The following is a 23,048-nucleotide window of genomic DNA, read 5'->3' as shown; positions in this document are numbered from 1 at the left end:
TAAGAACATGGTTAATACATTGTTGTTTGCACTATGGAGTGATCCATCTTATTTAGTACCAAATAAACTGTGGAGCCCCAAGGACTTTCCTATAAATATTTAGCAATTAGTAAGCACAGGGCTGCATAAATTATACCTAAATAACCTACAACAACATGTCAAAGTGTTTCACTTGAATAAGGCTGCCTGCCACATTGACTCTGGACATGCTTGAAACCTTTGTGTTTGTTATGGTAAGTTTGCATGGTAATTTCACAGTTTTCCATGTTTTATTTCATTCCTATGCTTGCCTAAGCTTCACAAATGCTTTCTCTATTGCTTCACAGTGAAGGTACTCAAGAATCATACGGGGTGCACTTTCATTCTTGACAAGTTTTTTTTTTGTCAAAATAGTGACTTAAATTGCGGGTGAATTGGGAAAGTGCAAAAATGTCCAGCAATTGGGAAGGTAGCATGGGTCTTCATAGGTTCCTGGCTGATGAAGTCTGATGGAGATGGAAAAGCAGAGCGGATCAGGGAAGGAGAGAGAAGAAACTGTTGCATAAGTGGGAGAGGGAGAGAGAGATTCTTTTTTTTAAAACATTTTTATAAAAGTTTTCTCAAAACAAACAATACAAATCAGAAACAAACAAGAAGCAAACAAATACATGGGGGTCAAAGCAGGTTACAAAACAGAAAATGAAACAAGAATTAGGGAGTGTGGGCTCCCAAAGTAAGAATCAAATCTCTAATATTGCAGACCGCCGTTCACCAAACGGCCACTGTGACTGCACTGGCCTGGTGCAATATCGCAGTGGACCTTTCCATAAGTGTAATGTCTAGAAAAGTGTATAACCAAAAACGACTGAGTGATAACCCAGGCTCCACCCAACCCCTTCAAATAGATGTATTAACTCCAATTAGCCCTGCTAGCAAAAGTCGTCTTGTGTGAGGATTAAGGGCAATTTAGGGTTCATCGCCAAGAAGAAGCAACTCAGGAGTCAGCGGTACCGCCACACAAATTAATTAAGATAATACAGAAACTACATATACCCAAAAGCTTACAATGATACAACACTCCCAAAACATGTGTAGGTAACTACTTACTGTAGTGATTTTCATTTGGAACCGCCAATATGGCGTTGCATAAAATCTGTGTGCAAGTTTAAAGTGAATCAACTGGTGTGTTAGATTTTTGGAGGGTGTAAAAATATTATCCCACACCCTATTCCAGTCGAGGCTGACTCCCAGCTTGCCAAGTTCTCTATCCCAGACAGTAGTCACTGGGAGGGAATTGGTGTTAAACAATTGAGCTAGAGGGTGAATGGGCAATATCACATTCCATGGAACCCCATAGGCATGAAAGGTTAACATACAAAAAAAAGAGAACCCAGGGAGTAAGTAAGTTTCCTTAAGATCTTGGAACATGCGCATACCTTTATCATCAACAATATAATTTAAAATATGAATATTTCTAGTGGACCAAGGTAGGTAGTTAAATAGCTGTGAGCCTGTCAAAAGTAGATGTTTTTTGCAAATGGCAGAGAGCTTATGAAAGTGGAGAGAGATTCCAAGGAATCTTTGCACTTTTTTCCATATGTCTAAAAGAGTGTGCAATAATGGGTTCCAGTCACAAAGAAAAAGCCCTATTTCTGAGGCCAGAGAATGGTTGATCCTGAAGCCTAATTGGCTTAATTATTGCCTCTTAAATTGAACACCATGAAACCAGGGCACTTGGATCCAGCCCGGTTTTAAATATCCACAGCTGAAAGGCCCAGTAGTAAAACTTAAAGTTCTTAAACTGAATTCTCAGACGCTTGCCATTCCAAATAAAGACAGAGTTAATTTCTTCTAAGTATTTGCCGGGGGGGGGGGGTAATATGGGTAGCATGGAGAATAAAAAAAAATGATGTTAGAAAGGACATTCATTTCTAAAATAGAAATTCTACCATGCAGCGTAAGCTGTAAGGGAGACAGTCTAGCCAAATCAGTCTTAATTTTAGTCAAATCAGCTGACCTTTTAATTACTAAATTACCTATGTAAAATTCTAGTTATTTGGTCAGTGCCTTTGCAAATAATTTTAGATCTGAGTTCAGAAGTGAGAGAGGCCTATAACTGGTACATTCAAGAGGATCTTTGCCTTCTTTAATAAGCAGCAAAATCAGAGCTGATTTCTGATCTCTATGAAAGGAACCGATTTGAAATGAATAATTAATAGAATTTAAAATGAATTGTATTTCAGTACAAAACCTACAAAATCCTAAAAACACCTAAAACTGTGCACCAAGTAAAATCACTACAACCTTAAATAAACTGTAGCAGGCTACTTGTGACTTCAGGGGGATATTATTAATACAATTCTTCAACTCCACACGTTATGTCCTGAACAATATTAGCAGCAATTTGGTGATCATTCCAGTACATTCACCTGGGCCTAAGAAAAGCCTAGAAATCTCAGTTAGTGGGTCCCGTACTTAATCCAAGTTGCCAAATACTGTCCTGGTAGAAATGCCAATTAGGGAAAGTATTAGCTGAAGGTAACCAATCCAAGAACCTCCTAATCCGTTTGTTCATCACGGTGTAAGGCTTATATTTAGCTCCCTTCAGACTTGATACCCCCTCTCCAGTACCACGATGCAGGATCCTGCAATGGAAGAACAAACAGCCTTGATCTCCACACTCCCTCTGTGTCCCTGGTCATTCACTACGTACACCCCAATCTCAGCCCTCCCTACTCTGATTTGGTCTTCGGAGCCGGCCACTGGTACTTAACTTAAGTAAGGTAGGACCTCGCATCTCGGGTGTGTACAGGGAGCTGGCAGTCCGTCCCTTGATTGGTGCCTGTTTTCTTCTCTGGGGCGTCGGTCATGGAGGGGGTTGCCTTGAAGGGAAGCAGTACAGCACCTTGTCATTAATATTGGTAAATAGAAATATTTCTGCCAAGTGTCTTTACTTCTGAATCATTTGTCAAACGCCACACGGTCCTCAGAGTAGTAATACTAATTGTCTTCTTTCAATCAAAAGACCGCCGCTTTAATGGCGTACTTCAAGGATGAATTCTTAGCTTTGCTATCAGTTTCTGGTCAGTCCTTCCTGCCATCAGGCTGCCGTGTCTTTATCCTTCTGTATTCCTTTTCGAGTTTTTTTTACAACTGAAAATAAAATGCGTGCATCCACATCAGATGTCCCTTTCACATTGTAATAATAATAAAAAAATACTATATTTTAACAGTCATTTCTCTATGAACTATGGTTGTTCATTACTGTTAACATTTTATGTTCAAAGCAAAACATTTTAATTAATCTCACAAATCCTGACTAATTTAACTACTGTACTAAATTCAGCTTCTTTTTATATAATATTTCCATGTAATCCAAACTCAGCATACTTTGAAACAAAATAAGGTAATCGTTAGATTTAATATTGGCATTCTTTTGAAAAGATTACACATAACATAAAAGGTATATGCTGTGTTCTTGTAACTTTCTAGTGCACAAAAATATATAGACTCACCAGTGAACTCAACTCGTTTTACACAGGGTATATCCAACGCAAATGTAGAGGCCTAAAGTGAGTATCCTAGCAACGTGCAGACGTTGTTTGTGTACCGTAATAGCATTAAAAAAGTTTTTTTAATGCAAACGGGCAACAGGAGACTTAAAACTGGGTTCTAATTTGATGCATCGATTCACCAATATGTAATAGAAGTTCTGGAAATTTAAGGACAAATGATCAATAATCGATGTATCAATTAATTGTTGCACCATTACCTTTGAGTAATAAACAAAAACATAATGTGAAATGTAACAAATGTGAAAAACCACAATACTAATACAGTCAAACCTGCTCATGCGACCACCTGTCCTAAGCGACCACTTTAAATTCCTCCCAATGATATTTGTGCTTTTATTTAACTGTATTAAGTGACCACCTGTCTAACACGACCAGCGACCACAATTCTCTTACCCAGCAACTGACTCAAACCTGTATTAAGCACCCTTAGACAGGGCTATTATTATAAGAAAAATATGGTTTCAAATTATACATCCTAAATTCAAAGGAATACGGTAGCCATTCTAGCTGTCTTTTATCCGTAATCAATAAAACAACAGCGCTCTCTTGTAAAGGAAGAGAGAAAATGTGGAGAAACAAAAGGTCCTCCCTAGACGACAGAATTAAAGTTATTAAACTTGTAAAGACAGTAAGTGCCTGAAAAAGTGCTGGAAAATTATTTTTTCATAGTAAAACAGGTTTAAAAGGCACTGCATATCAACAGGACACTCAGTACTGCATCTCCAGCCCCGCCCCACCCCTTGTTGTATTTTTCACATACCTCTTCATAGTCATGCATTGCATACCGATAAGTCATCTTCTGATCACTCGTTTTATCACCAAACTCCTCAATAATGCGATCCAAGCCATTATTTTATTACTATAACATCTCAAAAAGCTCTGCAAATGTCTGTGATATTCTTTGAGCGCTAGATGCAGAAGCAGCTATCTTGTTTGTTTATGTCTGTGTTCTCTCTGTGGTGCCGGGGCTAAGCGTATTGCTCAGATCCGCCCTTTTTTTTGGCTTCTCTCGGCTCCTATCAGTCTCACTCGGCCATTGAATGGTTTTCTCGTTTTTTTCCGGAGAAAAAATGACTAGAGACCTGTGTTTTACGTCTTTTTGATGATGTCGGACAGGGTCCGACATCGGACCGGAAAGGGTTAACAGAATGTTCTCGAAATTAGGATGTGGTGGCTTAAGACTTTAAACCGTTAAAAGGAAACTGTTAAAAGGAAAATAAACATGAAACATTCAAGCCATACTTATGCGCGGTAACCGAAAAAGATCTTATGCTTATGCTGGCATCGGTTTCAGGATGCAATGAATCAACACATACCTGAAAGGCAGACACAGGTATTGAAATGTATTGGAAATTTAAAGGATTTAAAATATTTTGTGTGACCTGAGACAGGCAAGCATTCATTACTTTCACAAAATAATTTGTTTTGTAAATGCATTATCTAAATGAATGTTATTAAATTACATACTTCCTTTTCTGCATATTACATCTTCTGGCTTTTACAGTGTATGTGAGACATCTGTTTGTTTGCCATAGGCCTGTAGAGAAGAAGACTGAGCTGCCACTTCCTGCTGTATATACTGCAGTCTGTATCGGATTAGATTCATGTCTGAGTGTATAGCTTTAGTAATGACAGAGAGATAGGACAGTGAAGATTTTATGTCCTCAACTGAGTTGGTGAAAAAAGCCTTCAGCAGCTCCAACTGAGAACCAGACAGGAACGGCGAATCTTCAGCACGAGGCCCAATGCTTGTGTCAGCCACGGGATCCATGGTAAGCAGTTATCTGACTTTTTTCCGTGCTGGGGTCCATGTCAGACACCATCTCTTATCTGCGATTTCCATTAAAAGATGAAAACAATAAAAATGCCCTCAGTTAGGTGTAGAAGTGTCTATTTGAACAATATGGACTGAGGGTATGCAAGCACATAAACTATGCCGCCATCTTGAGCTGAGTCCAAGTCCCCAGAGATAGAGATTTTTTATGGAAAAACAAAATTACCTTTTAAACTGCTCAAGTGCGAAGACAGGCGCCAAGCTTAGCATTCACATGGTCTGACATGAGGTTAAAATCTGTCAGTCTTGTGGCCCTGCTTTGGAAAACAGCAAAAGAGTGGTTGGTGAGGCATCTCCTAAAGTAGGACTGTAATCTCTCTTGTCACGTTGCCTCTGGACTCTGATAGAGAACACCATGAAGATGTTTGCAGTTCCCTGTTTCCCATCTGCGTCCTTCAACAGCCTAGCCTTCTGGCTCAGTGATTACATTTTACAAGAAGAAGAAGCACTTGGGATGTGAGTGACAGGAGCAGGCAGAAATAAGCAGCTTTGTTTTGTTGTGTTAGTGAGAGTCAGCCTCTATAAACCAGAAATTGTATATTTATTTTTTATTTGTTATGCAGTAATTATGAAGATCTACAACATCATTCAGGAAATTAAAGAGTAAATAGCTTGAAATGACGAAAGGAGGCCTTTGTTTGTCTAGATAGATAGATAGATAGATAAGCATTTGCATGTGTGTTATGTTCAGAAGTGATTTTAATTTACAGTACCTGCATGGGCTTTTCCATTCTAGGCTTTAAACAGTAGCTGCAAGCTGGATCTCTGTAAAATAAAAAAGCAGAACTGTATTCTCACTGTTGTTTCAAGTATCTAGATGTTTTGTGAGCTGGCGAGAAGGAGACAGGTGTACACATTGCCTTCCTCTCTTCAGTAGGCTCGCTGGGCACTAACAGGAAAAAGGAACAGAGGCAGCACAGCCCACTAGCGCAGAAAACTGATTAATTAACACACCATGCGCTAACTCAACTGCAGCAACACATCCGTGTTTTCTGAAGCAGCATCATTTGTCTTACACTTCTCGGAGTCACAGAAATAGAAGTAAAACACAGGTTCATTTTCAGGTCTTGTTGAGGTGTGCCTGCAGAGCTAAGAGTCAGTGCTATTGTACTTTCATTATTTGTAATTTCTGTGAAAATTAAGAATGCTTTGCAGATGTGTATGAGATTTATTAATAACAAAAATATAAGCCAAGTCAGTCCCTGATCAAGACTATTGAACTAATATACTTGTAGGAGTCTTTTTAAGTGCAAACTTCCATATTATAGTGGCTTGCCTGTTTATTTTCTTATTTTTTCAAGGAACATATTTTTTTCATTTGTGCAATTAAACAAGATATTATTCTTATTCTTATTATGAATTAAACAATGCATTCTAGACCTGAGCAGCAGATGGCACATGCTTTAAATATAGTTATTTAAATATAGTTATTTTGCAATCTGACTTTTGCATGAAAAAACTTGAAATGTTGGAGGCAGTGAAATAATGAATAGTTTCATACAGCACATTTACTGTAAACCAAGAACTTGTTAATTATTGAATATGGAACAAACAAAGGAGAACTTGTAATGACCCACAATTAAGAGGGTTTGATTGATTCATTTGTGTCAGTCCTTCCACAAATGCAAATAACAATTTTAATAAGTTTTTTCCTGAATTGCAAACTCTGCTCTGCAGAAAGTACACATGCTGGGAGTAATACAAACAACCAGTGTCCGTACGAAAAGGGTCACATGTAAACCACAGTAAGTTCAACATCAATATATTTGACTTCTGGTTTTCTGTCTGCTGGCAGCAGGTTCCTTGTTTATTTATTTTTTACTGCATAGGGATTTCTGTTAGTTTAGTTAACACACCCCCATCTGGATTAGTACAAGTCTTTAAAAATGAATCCCCAAGTTGGGATGTGAAATAGCACTATCTGAAATTAACTGGCTGAGGTTAGAATACATTTTGAACGTTGAATTAGGCCATGAATATAAATGTTCCCCTTTGAAAAAATGTGCTGCATATCCATGAATCCCTAATGAATGAATGAAGGTCTAATAACTTTATGATGCAGTCATGAGTAACATTTAATCCTCTGGATATGAATGTGATCTCCAGGCGTTTGGCTTTACTTTAAAAAAAAAACAAAAGCTTGATTTCATGCCTGGTTCCTCAGCTCTCACTGATTGAACAAGGAGGCTCGCCGGTGGCTGGGCTGATCGGGAGTTCCTGATTTGCTGGGAAGCATGCCCGGGGAGCCTACAGCCAGTTCAAAAAGAGTCTGCACCACAGATCTTGGCTGCTGCCAGGCCACTGACCCACAGACGTGCGCTGCACTGATGCTTTCATATTTCCACCAAGGAGGAGAGCGTCCACTTCACAGGGAAAGAGCCAGGAAAAGGGAAAATTAATATACAAAGCCCTTCAACTCCCAGATGGTTCCGTGAAGGTGCTGCCCAGCCGGGACTGTCAGAAAGAGCACCAGAACTAGGTCAGTTTAGGGGATTTGAATCCCACAATGGTATAGTGAGGGCTACGTAGTGTAGTAGGTTCCTGGAGCGGGACCTCTCTTTTAGCAGTAGTACCGCTCGCCGTCTTTGGGCAAACTTTTATTCATTAGCTTTGTTTTGCAGTGTTTTTTTATAATTATTTATTAAATCCTGCATTGCTTGCAATTACACCTGCCATAATCTGTGTTTGTTATTAAATCGACGTGCCTGAGCGGCACATGAAACGCAATGTTCTGTGTCTGACTCTTATTTTCAGTGACAACCGATGCAGTTAACACACCCCCTATTACAATGCATAACTCTAGAGGAATGTAGCCCATCAAGATCAAATCTGCATTGTGGCTTGGGACATCCCAGCAACCTTTTTGAATGGGCATTCAGTTATATAATCAGAAACTTACAGGTTAATCTTGCTATTTCTTTTATATGAAGACAGCTCCTACTGCACAGATTCATTAACCCAATAGTCGATGAGACTTCTTGTCTCAGCATCTGACCATGTTGATACTTGATCAATCATGTTATACCCAAAATGTTGAGAGTCTGCCCATGAGAAGCCCTAGTGCAGTAAAACTCAAAGCACAGCACAACGAACAGAGTAAATTTAAATTAAAAGGCCACAATTGCACAACAGTTACTTACTTCCCATAACTGAGCATAAAATCTTGAGGCACCTAACAATCAAACATGACCAGCTTACATGTAAACCAGGTTTACTTATCCAGTTTCACAGAGAACATGATTAGAAACCTCATTTAATGTGGATGCAAATTGAAAACCACTCTAAATATGGTTTCAAACCTGTAATGTGAAAAGGGCCTAAATACATTTTTGATACCCAGTTGTTCCATAGAAATGGAACTGAACCCAGGACCCTGGCGCTGTGAGGCAGCATTGCTAATCACCGCGCCACCACTCCACCCCACCCCTAGACATCCCTCAATCAAAATATAATGTGTGCCCTTTTTAAAAGGAAATTATAATAGAGGCTCCCTTTTTCTATGTGGCCCTGACCTATAACACCGCGGGTATCAAGTTAGGTGTACCTTCATACGAAAAATAAGAGAAAGTAAGCAAGCAAGAAAGATCGATCTCTACCTGGCATCTTTGTTTTTTTCTGCTGAAGGTGGCCTAGGCACCTTGTTCCAGCTCAGCGCACACAGCTGTTACCGCTTCACTGGCGTGCTGACAAGCCCCTGCTCTACAGCTTGAGAAAGTGCCTGTCAGGAGAAACAGTGCAAGAGCTGTGGAACAGTGATGGACTGCCAGAGCTAGAGGCTATGATCCCGGCCATAGCAGCCAGCATAGGGCTGTGCATTACTTGATCATGCTCGCTGTCCACATTGAGCAACCTTGAGAACTCATACTCAACCCTTCCCTTCTTCCAGGGGCAGCAGAGTTGTTAATGCTATTTCCAGCTAACATACATTGAAACCTCACTATTAATGCCACTCAAGGGGACCAGCAAAACGTGGCCTTAATAGTATGGTTAACTTAATATTGAAAGTTCACTAACACTGAAGTCAATGGAATGCATGGTGGCCTTTGTATCAAGTTGGCCTTAAGCTGAGGTTTCAATGTATTCTCTAACCCAGTCAAAGCCATAGGGTAAGTCTTACTTTTCCACTTCTTTAAATGCAAATGTTAGTTTATGGACTCTGCAGCAACAGATAACCTTTCCTCCTTGGTGAGAGAAACCTGGTAAGCATTATGCTTTTTTTTTCTTATTGCTTTGATTTAGTCATTGAGTTCAGCATTTAGTTTTTTGGCAGGTGTTTAATTACTTACTAAACAACTGTTCCAATGACGTCAACTTTGAGACTGTAAATAGCTTTGTAAACAAAAATCCATGTATGAACAATTTATGTTGTAAGCTATTTAAGTGCTCAAAAAAGTGTTGCCAAGGAGGGCATGATAAAAAAAGTGCCATTTGTTAAGAGGAAGCTGCACAGAAGGCTGCAACCTGTTTTGTTTATTTTATGTTGGCAAACAATAAACAAGCACAAAAGTTCTGTACCAGTTTCTACTCTCAGTAAAATTAGAGGGGGTGTGGAAGGGAAGCCGATGGTCAAGGAAGGCTTGCGGTGGGAACAGCAGAAGCAGGAGACAGAAGTGCCAATAATTAACAAAGCAAAAACAAAAGTAAATATATTTTACTCAAGCTGTGCAATCTCTGTGAAAAGGACCACAAACACTGCAGCCGCTCCTCTGGAATCCTGAGCTGGACTAAACTACTGTTTTGTACAAGTGGTCAAGATAAATTGCCAATTAACCAATTTAGCTTAACCACATTCTCACTTATTTTTAAGCCCCCCGAGGCATGGATCGCTCTCTTGAGGTGGGGGATTGTCCAGAGGTGGAACAGGAGAATGTAAGAGAAAGATAAAATAATAACAATTGCTACTCGTGCTGGCTTTACAACAGTGCACTACTTGTTTTGTTCTGTCTTTGTGTTGGTTTATTTTGGCCACCATGCCATTTTGTTTGGTGTTTTGTTTAATCTTTTGTTTTAATAATAAATATGTGCACCAGCGCTTCAGTATTGTTGTCAATCTCTTCCTGGTCTGACGTCACCACAAAACTCTCCGTGACAGACATCAATGGCCATCTCCCCCCTTAAAAGTTAGAAATTAATTAAAATCTCTTGTCACTTCTACAAGGGTCAGACTTCTAACTCCTTTCTTAATCATTGGGCATTCTATAGTGGGCACCCATTTAAAGAGTAAGTAGCGGGGTTCCGAAAAATATAGTGTTACACATCCCCACGTGTTGCTACACTGTTTAAATAACATACCTGTAATTTTTCTTTTCAGTGTTAACATCCTGACAACTTTTTACACTTATAACTTTAAAGTCTGTTTCAAAGCTCTTTTCAAAATGTCCGCTCTAGTGCACTGATAGTCTAAGGATTATTGCCCACATTGTCAAACACATAACACAGCAATAACGATCCATGATGTGGTACGGAACAGAAAAGCCACAGCACTTGTTATGTTTTTTTTTTTTTACATATATATATATATATATATATATATATATATATATATATATATAAAAAGTTGTCAGGATGTTAACAATGGAAAGAAAAATAACAGGTAAGTTAATTAAACAGTTGTAGCAACATGTGGGGACGTATTGCTCTATAATTTTCAGAACCTTGCTATTTACTCTTTAACCCCCAACCTGGGGCCTTTAAAGGGGCACCCATGTAACCTTCCTACCTTGGTAATTGACCTTGTATGTAAGGTAGTGCTCTTACTTTCCTGGTGTGATCAGCTACTTGACAATAATGTCCTCTATCAGGGTTCTATTACTGAACTATGGGTCAGTCTGTCCTGGCCTAATGGGTTCTGTATTCCTACTTGATCAGGAATAAGGAAATACAACAAGAAACATGTAGCTGCTCTGTGTCATAGCTCGTGTTAGAGACGACTTCTTCACAGAGCATTTACATTCAGCGTGAAGGCTGTGACACTGTCAAGTGCTGTGAGAATAGACAGACAGGCAGGTCTGTCAGCTGGAGAACAGCTGAAAATGCCACGTAGAACCTAATGCATTGAATCGATACTGTGTTAAAGTTAGGTACAAAACAGGATCCCCAGTGGCTCACCTAGTAAAGCACAATTGTGGAGTGCAGGGTGAGTCATGCTATCAAGAGCTTGCTGGTATGAATCTCAGTTGCGCCAAGTAGCCTATTTTGCCTGGGGGCCCACATGGAGTGCTTGTTTGGTTATTGTGCTCCCATGAGCTACAGGAGAAAATGGCCTGGGTTATAATTCACCCCCTACTGGTTAGGTGCAGACAACACAAGCTGGAGACTCGCCTCCAGGGCTCAGTAACTTGGCAACATTCTCTGCGTAGGTTTTGTGGAATGAAAAGATGTTTGACACTGGAAGCTAAAGGTTAGATTGTTGAAGCAGTTAACAAGTAGGTTATGGCAATTCTACAAGTTGTAGTACCAAAATTAGAAGCAATAGAAAGCACAATGAGTACACATATACTAAATACTCAAATATGTTAATACCAAGGGCATTCCTGCAAGGGCCACTCCAGGTTTTATTAGGTATAAATAACTACATTGGGACCTGGATAGAGGTTTAGTTGGTTTAATTAAATAATTTAGAACATGGTTGGAACAAAGACATGGGCTGGAAGTGACTACTTGTCCACTTGCAGTTTACATTAGAAAAATGTTGAAAAAAATTATATATATATTAGAACAAGCATGCCAGTCTCATTCATCCCCCGCCATGGCTGTGAACACAACAATATAGCAATCAGTAGCTCAGAATGAAGTGTAGGGAATGCCTTGGACATTATTGTTATTTGACCTGTTTGCCATCAACATTACTTTTTAGTAATTACTATAGTTTACATCAACAGTGAATAACGGAATGCATTAAAAGCTATGCATAAATACATTTAGTCTGCTGGATTATTAATGGTAAAACAAAAGAAAACAAAACAGAAAACACATTCCTGAAGGGGCTTTGGGAGAGCTTTAATACCACACAAACAGAAGCACAGAAGCAAAGTCAAAGGCTCTTTAAAAACCACCTTCTTCTTGGCACCAGTTAAAGTCTTTTTAACCATATTCTAGGGCCTCTTGGTAAATACTCTCATATAAGATAAGCAGATGGAAAAGTGCCAGAAGAGATGCTCAAGTTATTCCCCATAGTATTTTTTTTTTTTTTTTTGCTTGTATCCCTTTGTTTGATGCAATTGCATGTTCGGCTAGATTTGAACACTAATGTACTTTTTTTTCTTGAACTTTTGTCTGCACTTCAATGCAGCTGTAAAGCTGTCTGCTCTACTATTTGCTTCAAAAGAGGATTCAAATAGTGGAAACCCATCATTCCTTTTCTCCTTATCTCACCTGTCTCTTTTCAACGATCCCACTCTAGGGACTGAACTCAAACACTGCCTTCTGTGCTGCTGATTATTAACTGTAAATTAATGATAGTTATTTAAATTGTGGACTGCTTTTAGCCTTTTTGATAGGACAGGGTGGGGAGCATCTGGTACCCGATTCAAAGAGATTTGTGAACACCCTTGAACAAAAGTGAACTAAACTGAACTGGATTATAACAAGAAGTATGACTACAATGGATATACAGTAGGCTATACTGTGCACACTAGCATCCCAGGAGTGATCATTCCCAGCCAGTGTCAGATTCAAACTGGCTGTTAATCAGTGTAAGGCAAGCTATACATCAATGCTACACTTTGAGACGCCTGAATTCAATCTCCTCTGTTATCCATTTCTCATCACACAGCGTTAATTATCCTGTTACGTATCAACAAATCCCTTCAACTGGGATACTTTGTCTTACAACCAGTTGTTTTTAATGTAATTTCCTTCCAGCACTTTAAGACGCTGCTAAAGTGCTTGAGAAGGAGCCTAGAGACATTGTTTGCTGATTCGCCAATATAGAAAACCAATTAGTTGTCTGAGTAGAGATTGTGAGATAATGTAATACAGGGATTGTGAAAGTCTTTGATAAAAAGTTAAACTGGCCCCAACACAGATCACAAGGAGCTCCCTACTGCTGACACAGACATACCGGATACTGGATTGTTCATTGTCTTGTACAGTCTTAGACAAAAGTACTGGCACCCTACGCTTATTATACCATAATTCAAGGTAACAGATTAAGGACAAGCATTTAGTAAACATTAACCACTTTTTTTAATAAAAACAAAAAGCAAAATACACAATTTCTAGTAATTTAATAAATAATCTTTATAAAAAAAAAAAAAAAAAAAATGATTTCAAGTATTCGTTCATGACAAATGCACTGGCATCTCTGCTTTAGTTTTCTGTGTGTCTTCATTTTTGCTTTTAATATGGCTTTCAGACATGATAATTCGTAACCAGGATTTTACATCTTGTTGATGAAATCTGGGCTCATTCTGTCTAGCATATTTCCTTCAGCTCAGGCACATTGGATACACATAGAGCACACATACACACGTTTGCAATCCTAGAACCCTATAATATACATCAGAGAATTATCCTATGGTATTTTTTTTTTTTTTTTTTTGTGTTAAATGGGTAAGAAATTAGATAATCTGAAAATGTAGATTGTATAAATTATCTCTTTAAAAGTCTTTTTCTCATATTTGATTTAAATGTCTAGTTAAACTGAAAACACTTCCATCTTGACTCAAGCTTAAATGCCTGAGCCGGATTTGCAATCAGTATACAAAGTTCAGGAATGTGGCATTGAATTTCATTACCACCTTTGGCGTTTTGAAGCAGTTTGAATGTGTCCTAACTCAGAATGGTGATAAAAGCCCTATTTTATTATAACCTTTAAAGACTTTCCATTCGAATCTAATTAACTTTGAAGCACTTTGTATCTCGAGGATAGATACAAGTTTTATCACGGGGGCAGCACTGGGGAAAGAACAAGTAGTAGATGAATGGAAAGTCCTTACTGTGACTTTGACAATTATTATTTCATAGCAGGAAAATGATATTAATATGAATTTATATGAACATTATGAACATTTTTAACTGCCTTAAATGTGTAAGCACTTAACTAAATAGAACTGAAATAAAACACAACTGAAATAGAACTGAAATAAAAAACACCGGTAGTTAAATTTTTTAAAGAGGAGTGTCCCATATGGTTTCAAATACTGAAGGTTTGGGTCCTCAGTAACTCACCTTGTAAAAGCACTACCTTTTGAAGGGTAGTTGATCCCACAGGGAGTGCTGTATTGGCCTTTGTGCTCCAGCATTGTTAGAGAAGAGAACTGGATGGAGATAGTTCACTTGCTATTCTGGCACCCAACAAGTCCAGGCAGAGACCTCCCAGGATTAGCCCTCGCCTCTAGGTTTAAGTAGCTCGATTCATCCTGGTAACTGGGAATTATGTCACCTGTTGACCTGTTGCATTCTATAAACTCCTGTATGCAGTATTTTGCAATTCACAAGTTAATTTTAATACATCTTTAATACACTTTATTAACAGTGGGTCAAATCCAGGGCACGACACCAATGTAACAGGGCAGAGGCTGGTGACACTGCAGACAAGCGGCTTATCAGCTATGCAAAAGAGCCAGGCTGCACATGTGGTTCTAGTGCATCATAATCTGTAATGCCACTGCCTTTTAGACTTGCATTGTACTGAATTGAATTTAATTAAAAAAAACTAAATTAAACTCAAATCACTGCTACAGAAAGAATACAAATGGAGTGTAGCTGTATTTTTGTATTACTTTTTAAGGTTGCTAGGGTTAATTGGAACAGTGTGTTTTTTATACTCTACCTGATTTTCACAGGTAATAGTGTGCTGGCAAATGGATATATAAACCATCTCCCAACTAGTTGAATATGCATGAATCGGAAGCTACGTGGCATGCAATTAGCAAGACTGCTGGAATCTAATCCATTGACAACATGGTGCACCTGCATATTCGTGAACACTTGCCTAAATGAATACATGAATGAATTCTAAGTGTGTTCTGCAGGTGAATGAAATGCACCACATGTGCCACATGCCGCTCTGATGCAGACATTTTTAAGCATTTTTTAAAGATTATCTGTCTGTGGATTCAGAGGAATTGATTGATTAGGAAAAACCAAACTGGGCTACATCATTTCCTAATTTCTAGATGTTGATACCCCATTGCAATGAAAGATAAGCTTTAAAGGAGCACACCACAGTTTTAAAATTTTACCTCTTACTAAATTTATTAGCAAGAAGAAAGTGAAACAGATGTGTAAATAAATGATTAAAGTTATAGCTGTGTAGGTAGCTGACCTGAGCTTGTGTGCTGAAAAACTAACTACAGATGATCTTGCCTCTCTCACTGAGTTTCCCTCCCCTGCACTGACAATGTGTGTGTTGGTGTTTGTTTTATTTTTGACCGGTCAAGGCTTTTTCTATTGTGCATATATTAAACCTAATTATCTCTGTATTGGATGCTTTAAGCATTTTGTAGCCTTAACTATTGCAGTACCATGCACTTAAATTGAATCTTGCCAAAAATATGAATCTGTTCTCTCTGTCTATGAAATGAATCTACACTTGATGTTCTGCTGCACTGTGACCTGTATAATTGTTGGCTTCCATTAGGACCCAGATTAATTATTTGCTGCTGCATCTCTATTTTTAAATCTGCTTTCCAAATAAGAAAAACCTGTGTGTCAGACTAAAGTTAAACAATACAGTATATGTTTAAAAAAATCTTAGGGGCATAGTCTGCTGTTTAATCTATTTTAGATAACGTCCTGAATCACAAATCTCTTCTGTATTAATTTGAAGATGGGTTGAGTGTTACCAAGATATTTAATGATAAAGGTGTCTGAATGGAGTAAAATCGGCATTCCTAGAAAATTTCCTCAGGAATCTAATAGCGCTTCTTTGAAAATGTGTCATGGATGATTCAAGATCGGCCAGTAATGTTTTTGTTAATCTTTTCTCGGGCAGTAACGTTTTTGTTCAGATTTTCTCAGGCAGTAAGTTACTATGCTGTTTGTGTACTCAGACAGTCATGTGTTTTTTGAGCAATTTTAATACATGCATCACTATGCTCAAATTTAAGACAGCAGGCCATTTTTGAGAAGAAACAAACTAGTTAAAAAGTGCATCTTAAATTCAAAGGAAAGGAATGCCTGTAGCAACAAAAAAGAGGGTTTCAAGTTGAACAATAACAAGTAAATCCTGTGGTTTTAAGAAACCTTGTGGGAAGCAGAACCCATACATATTTTCAGCTGATTGCCTCTGGTGTTTAATTCCTAAAAGCCTGTAGTTCCCCTGGCCTGCAGGTCATTTCGCTTCATTGATCTGCTTTGTCCCCCAAGGAGCTTATTGGAAAGTAGGGAAAGTCTGAAATATGGGAGGATGACTTGATGCCAGTCGATAAAGGATAAAAAAAGGAAGGCATCAAATAAAGGGATCTCTCTGAAACTGTGATGACAGATGGATCAGCAGCACTGGTTGGATAGCTTAGCCTTAAGTTGACAGAAAGCATCAGAAACAGGAAAATGAGCTAAGAAAACAGATGTTGAGCCAATATCAATATGCTCACAATATTAGTTTCCTAGTAAATACCTTTTTTTTTTTTAATTTACACGCTTTATATAACGGTATTATAATATGTTTTCTAAAAATGTGACTTTTGAAATCAGATTTACTTTTTTTAACATTTTTTAATTATTATTATTATTATTATTATTATTATTATTATTATTATTATTATTATTATTATTATTATTTATTTCTTAGCAGATGCCCCTACCCTAATGCTACTGGAATTCTTATGTGCATGTACTGTAACTGCAATGATGTTTTTGTTTGTTGGTTTTACAGTGAACGCTATTGTTCAACTTGAATTTTCACATATTTCTCAGGTAATGCTTATACATGTGTTTATATTAAAGAAACATAATGACACTTATTTTAGCTTTTGAATCTGTTATTTCTTCATATAACAAGCAATTTTGACGCAACTATCTTGTGTTTTTGTCTAATCTTTAGAATTGTGTTGAAATAGAAGAAGAATTGCCTAACATTAATAACTGTGAACCACAAGAAAGTTATAAAGCCATCACAAATCCATAGAGTGTCCGCAAGCTGTCTCAGTTGAATTGGGTGCATTCAGTTATTTGTTCTAAGTCACCCAAAGTGACTATTGATACTCCACCAAGGTCTTGATCTGCAACAGACCAACATCAATTTACTTTAGAATCTGCATACGGTTGACACTTTATCAATTATAATTAACTTTAGTTGCTGCTGTTCTGTGTAGAGACTTCCAAGAGATCCACTTCTTTTGCACATTGATTTACAGGAAGACTCACTGCAAAGTGAACTGTCATCTCATTAAGATGTTTCTGCTATATCTGTGGATGCGCTCTATAGCCTGGACGTCGCCGGTTCGAGTCCAGGCTATTCCTCTGCCAACCATGGATGGGAGCTCCCAGGGGCCGGTGCATAATTGGCCGAGCACTGCCTGGGAGGAGGGAGGGACTGTGGATGTTATCGAGTGATTGAAAACTGACATGTTGTGTTTGAATTGAAAGTGATGCCTTTTTTTCGAATGGCTCAGGATGCAAATATAGCCTTCATCCATATATATATATATGTATATAGTAACACATCCTTGTGGCTGAGGTTCGTTTTGCCCTTTTAAAATACAGACCGAGACGCAAGATTTATGTTTTAAGCGCGTATGTGTAATTTTATTACTTACAATAACAAAAACAAACAAAACAGAAACAAAAACCACCAAGGAGTGCTAACTAAACTTTTAATAAAAATCCCTAACTATAAACCAGATGGCTACACCGTTTACCGGTAAAAACAAAACAGTTTTTAAACACACACCACAAACAGTACCTTTTTTTCCTTACCAGAAAGGTCTCTTCACTGTGACAGCCTCTCTTCACACAGACTGGAGACTGCCCCGAACAAACATTTCTCCTGGTTTAAGTACATGCTAATCGGGGGATCCCGAGTGGTGCATCCGGTAAAAGCACTCCATGTGGAGTGCAGGATGTGCCCTATAGCTTGGAAGTCAGCGGTTGGAGTCCATGCTATTCCATTGCCGACCGTGGATGGGAGCTCCCTGGTGGCGGCACACAATTGACCGAGTGCCACCCGGGTGGGGGAGGGCTTAGGTTGAACAGGGTGTCCTCGGCTAACCGCGCACCAACAACCCCTGTGGACTGGCCGGGTGCCTGCAGGCCAGAGTGAAAAAAAAGCGGACGGCTGACGGTGCATGTTTCGGAGGACACATGTGTCCATCTTCGTCCCTCCCAGGTCAGCGCGGTGGTGGCAGCGGTGGGCCAGGTTAAAATAAAAATAATTGGTCATTTCAAATTGGGGAGAAAATCAGAAAAATAATTGCCAATTCCAAATTTTTAAAAAATAAAAAGTAAATACATGCTAATCGCAGGCAAGTGGCATTCATCATTATTAGAGCCAGCCCCTCCTGGACTACATTTTTCTCTCCTTTCCCCCTAGTCTGCCACAATATATATATGCATGCATGCATGACTGTGTCTTTTAATGAGGTCTGTGCATTTCCTGACAGTGGAAAAATGTGTTTGTAATTGACCTTAACCTCTTCTTAACAAAAGTGTTCTGCCTATTAGCCTCTTGTGTTACTTTCTCCAATAATGGTGACATCTTCTTCAATGACTATTTCCTTTATTAGACAAAATTTACATAACACATACGAAAAAAAGGCACGGAACTAATTGCAAATCCATATTGGAAAGACACAAGTTCACAGTGAAATGATATGTATTGATCATTGCTTCACAAGGAGACTACTAAAAAAGCCCTATAGGTCTTTTCATTCGGAATTACAGTGTTTTCAAATACATACTGCCGTGTAAATGGTGATAATGATTTCCACGTGTCTACAGCTGTATGTCAATTTAAATCTTCTTAATTTTCTGTTACATTTTAATAAAGAAAACCCAGTTACATTTCTCTTTGCTGAGGTTGGATTTATAGTTTATGACTAAGAACAGGATGATTTTCCAAACATGTCCAAGCTGCACCTACAATAGAATACATACGGTCAGTAAACTGGGAAAGGGCTGAAGAAGTGGAATCTGTTACCCATTGATTTAACAGGTTCCCTTAATAGATTTTTTTTTTTCATCAGCAACCTCTGGCAGTCAGAAATACAACCTTTTTCTCCCATTCTGAAAAGTAAAACAGCATACTGTAGGTTTACCTCTAGAATTAATGAGTGATGGTTTGAAGTTATGAATGAATCATATAAATGAATCACTGTAATAATCTAATAGAAATATGTAAGAAACTGTATTTGTCTGTTGTGGATTATAGTAATGATAAAATATTTGAGTTGTTGTTACTGATTCTACACCAATTATGCTGAGCTCCCTCCAAAAGTGGGTTGGTCAGAACAGTGTTAAGTATTGACATATATAATGTATTATAGTATAGACAAATCCTCGATTACCAAAATCTGTAAATGAATGCGATGACTCGATTTGATGCATTTTTTACATTCACTCCACTTATAGATTAACATATTTATTTTTGAGCTGACACAATTTTTTTTATTGAAACATTATGAAACCTGTTAATTGAGCAACACAATGCAGTGGCGGCTTATTAATAAATAAATGTGTGATTTATTGCCGTATATAATAAGTAATTTAGTGATAAATGCTTCTACTTTTTGACCTATGTTACATTGGGCTCCTGATGAAAGGGCATTGGTGAAAATGGAAATTAACGTTTTTCTCCCACAATTTCAATACATAATGCTTGCACTTGATCCACTACAATATGAAGTATTAAAATTCCTGTTTTTCGATTGTTACGCAGTTAATTCTATCACAAGAAAAGACAGAGGGTTTTTTTGGAGCATGTACATATGAAATCATGGCAGACTGTAAATTAAACTAAAGTCTGGAAGCAACTGCTGTGCCATGTTTATAAAATAACTAATTCAAATAATAAATGCAATTGTTTTTATAAATTGACTCTGTATTTAAATATGGTAATGGTTTGACCCTTTTCTAATTAGCTTTAACTGCAGTTTGAGTGACCAGGCACCAAAAGTATAACACCTACAGTAGTATCTAACATACAGTAAAATGAGGGCTTTACCCACAGAGCCAGTGCTGCCAGATTATTTTTGCAATGTCCCACCAAATTTTGGACGTAACCAGCAAAAAAATAGCTAAATTGCGTGTTGTGTTTTAATGCAATTGGTTATTGTTGTAAATGTGTTCTATTGCATGTGCATACAGTGCAAATTTCTGTATTGGCAAATGCATGGTTTTGATTGGCAGCTGGATTATTTCCCGTGCTGAGCAGTCTAAAATAGGAATGAACACAGTTGAAGCAGCAGTTGTATTGCAGGTATGCTAACAGCACAAACACCGCTATTTGTTATTTCATGAAACCAGAATCCAGGGGGGAAAATAATCTGAATGAGTGAAATGTAATTGTTCAGAACTGCTACAACAGGTTTGCACCCTGTTAAGTCACAACATTTGTAGTTTAGTGCATATTAGCTGTGTTGAACTTTTTCAAAAAGTTATTCACAAAAGTAATCAATCCACAGCATATCCCATAGAGCAAAGCAAATCCTCAGCAAATTTTCTAAAGTGCACAGACTGAGAGAATTGCATACAGAGCAACAGCACCGAATAGCCTTTCTGTTTCAGCATTGGATACTGGAAGGATCAGAAGTTTCAAAGCCAAACTTGCAAGCTTAAGCATCAAGTTATTCCTAGCACTATCCTGGTAGCTGGACAAGTGACACCAGTACTTTGGGACATCTTTTTTTAGTGTTTTACATTTTCTGGAATGGGTAGCTGAGAAATCTGTTTGTATTCTAGTGGTTATGTAATCTGAGAATGCTGTGCACATCTCATTGAATGGGTATTTGACCATAGATGCAGGGGACAGCAAGCATAGGTTTCCTAGCTGCTGCATGTTATCTGACATACGATGGAGGACTTGTTCGATACACTGAAAGGAAAGATTTTCTTTTAAATCTGCTAACAGGCACAAGGCTTTCTGCTAAAGCTAATGCAAAGTAAGTCAGTTGTACGTGACATAAAATCAGGGTTCACAATTCTCTGCATTACATTTTTGACAAATTGTTCTAGTTCCTGAAAGATCGTTGTTGGATTGACATCTTTGGCTTGGAATTTCTGATTCATGCTGTAGAAAGACTCCAATACTGGTTCCAGGAATGTGAAATACAATGTATTGATATCATCGTTGTACATTTGATAAAGCAGCCTGGCTGTGTTGCAGTGCTCTTTGTCCATAAACAAAGCTTCAGTTCATCCCACTGATCGAAAACACGGTCCTTAAAGTGACTCAACCGACATGTATTGCAAACAGCTGTGAACTTTTGAAGATTTTCTTCAATATTAATGGATTGGTAAACCTCTGTATAGGCTTCCTGTCGTTTGTTATAATCTGCAAACCAATTGTAGGTTTTGTGGACTTGGCGATCAATGTCTTAGGGAAGCACTTCCAATGACTGCAGGTGAGGTATAATAAATGGCAAATACACTTAATCTGTATGAGATTGCATACATCTTTCTTTAACAAAGAAAAGAGAGATTGGTTCTTACAGACCATAATGCTAGCTCCATCAGTGACAACCTCAAGATTCTTGATATCCAATCCAACAGATTCCAGATACTGGGTCAGTACATGGCGTACTCCATTAGCAGATGCATCCGTAACAGACAGCATTGTCAAAAAACATGTTGCAATGAGGTTTTAGACTCCGTGGAGTGGTACCTTATAACAATACACAGAAGTTTCTGGCAGCTCACATTGGTGGTTTCATCTACTAAGAGACAGAAGGGATTCTGTCTGATATCTTTCAGGAGATTTTCTTAGAATGTAGGTCCCAAAACAGCTTCAACTAGCTCGATGCATTTAGTATGCCTCATTTTCTTATGCAATGCAATTTTTGAATCTGAGAAGCGGTTTTTACACACCGGCAGCAGGTGGTGTAAGATAGAGGGTTGTGAGAGACAGCAGGGAGGGGGTTAAAACCTCCCTGCGAGAGAAATGCACAGTTTTGATTGGTGTTGCTTTATTGTTTCATTTGATTTTCTAATTGATTTCTTAATTGTATTATTGTTTAGTTTAATTGTTTAATTGTTTTATTATTAATTATCATCCGCACCTGGGCGTTATTGGAAATTAGGCCCAGGTGCGGGGTTTAAAATGAGAGCAGGCAGTCTGCTCGGGGCTGCTAAGGAGAAGGAGGCAGAAAGGAGTGCTCTGCTTCCTGGCAGTCCAGAGGTAAAAAGGTATAGTGCAAACCTGTGTGGTTAAGTTTTGGGACAGGGAAACGGCTTAGCCGTCCTGTGGTAGTTAGGTTCCTGCGTGTGTAGTTAGTGCTCGGAAAGAGCTAGGTGTTTATTTTGTGTTTTGTTTTATTGTGTGTTATTAAAAAAATTGCGCGTCAGCGCTGAAAATCCAATTTCTGTGTGCTGGGTCAAGTTCTTAAAGGGGCAACGAACCCGAGTGGGTGAGTCCTTTTTACAGTGGACAATGAGTGACATTGGAGAGTGAACAGCAATTTAAGTCTCAGTTCTCCTTTCCCACTATTTTTTACAACGCTACTGGAATACCCTTTGGTTTTTATATATCTGTTCAAAGATGAAATGTCCAGAGCATGTGC

General features: G+C 38.3%; 1 long non-coding RNA gene across 1 annotated transcript; it reads right to left on the bottom strand.

The window, feature by feature from the left end:
- Positions 1 to 342: 342 nt before the first annotated feature.
- Positions 343 to 14,893, bottom strand: LOC131737386 (uncharacterized). Its single transcript, XR_009329001.1, has 3 exons — positions 14,560 to 14,893; positions 6,102 to 6,153; positions 343 to 2,861 (listed from the first exon to the last, which is right to left on the bottom strand). It is a non-coding gene; the product is annotated as an uncharacterized LOC131737386 (long non-coding RNA).
- Between the last annotated feature and the right edge of the window lie 8,155 nt (positions 14,894 to 23,048).

The sequence above is a fragment of the Acipenser ruthenus genome, chromosome 6 (assembly GCF_902713425.1).
Source record: "Acipenser ruthenus chromosome 6, fAciRut3.2 maternal haplotype, whole genome shotgun sequence".
NCBI lineage: Eukaryota > Metazoa > Chordata > Actinopteri > Acipenseriformes > Acipenseridae > Acipenser > Acipenser ruthenus.
This window is presented reverse-complemented; position numbering and strand designations above follow the sequence as displayed.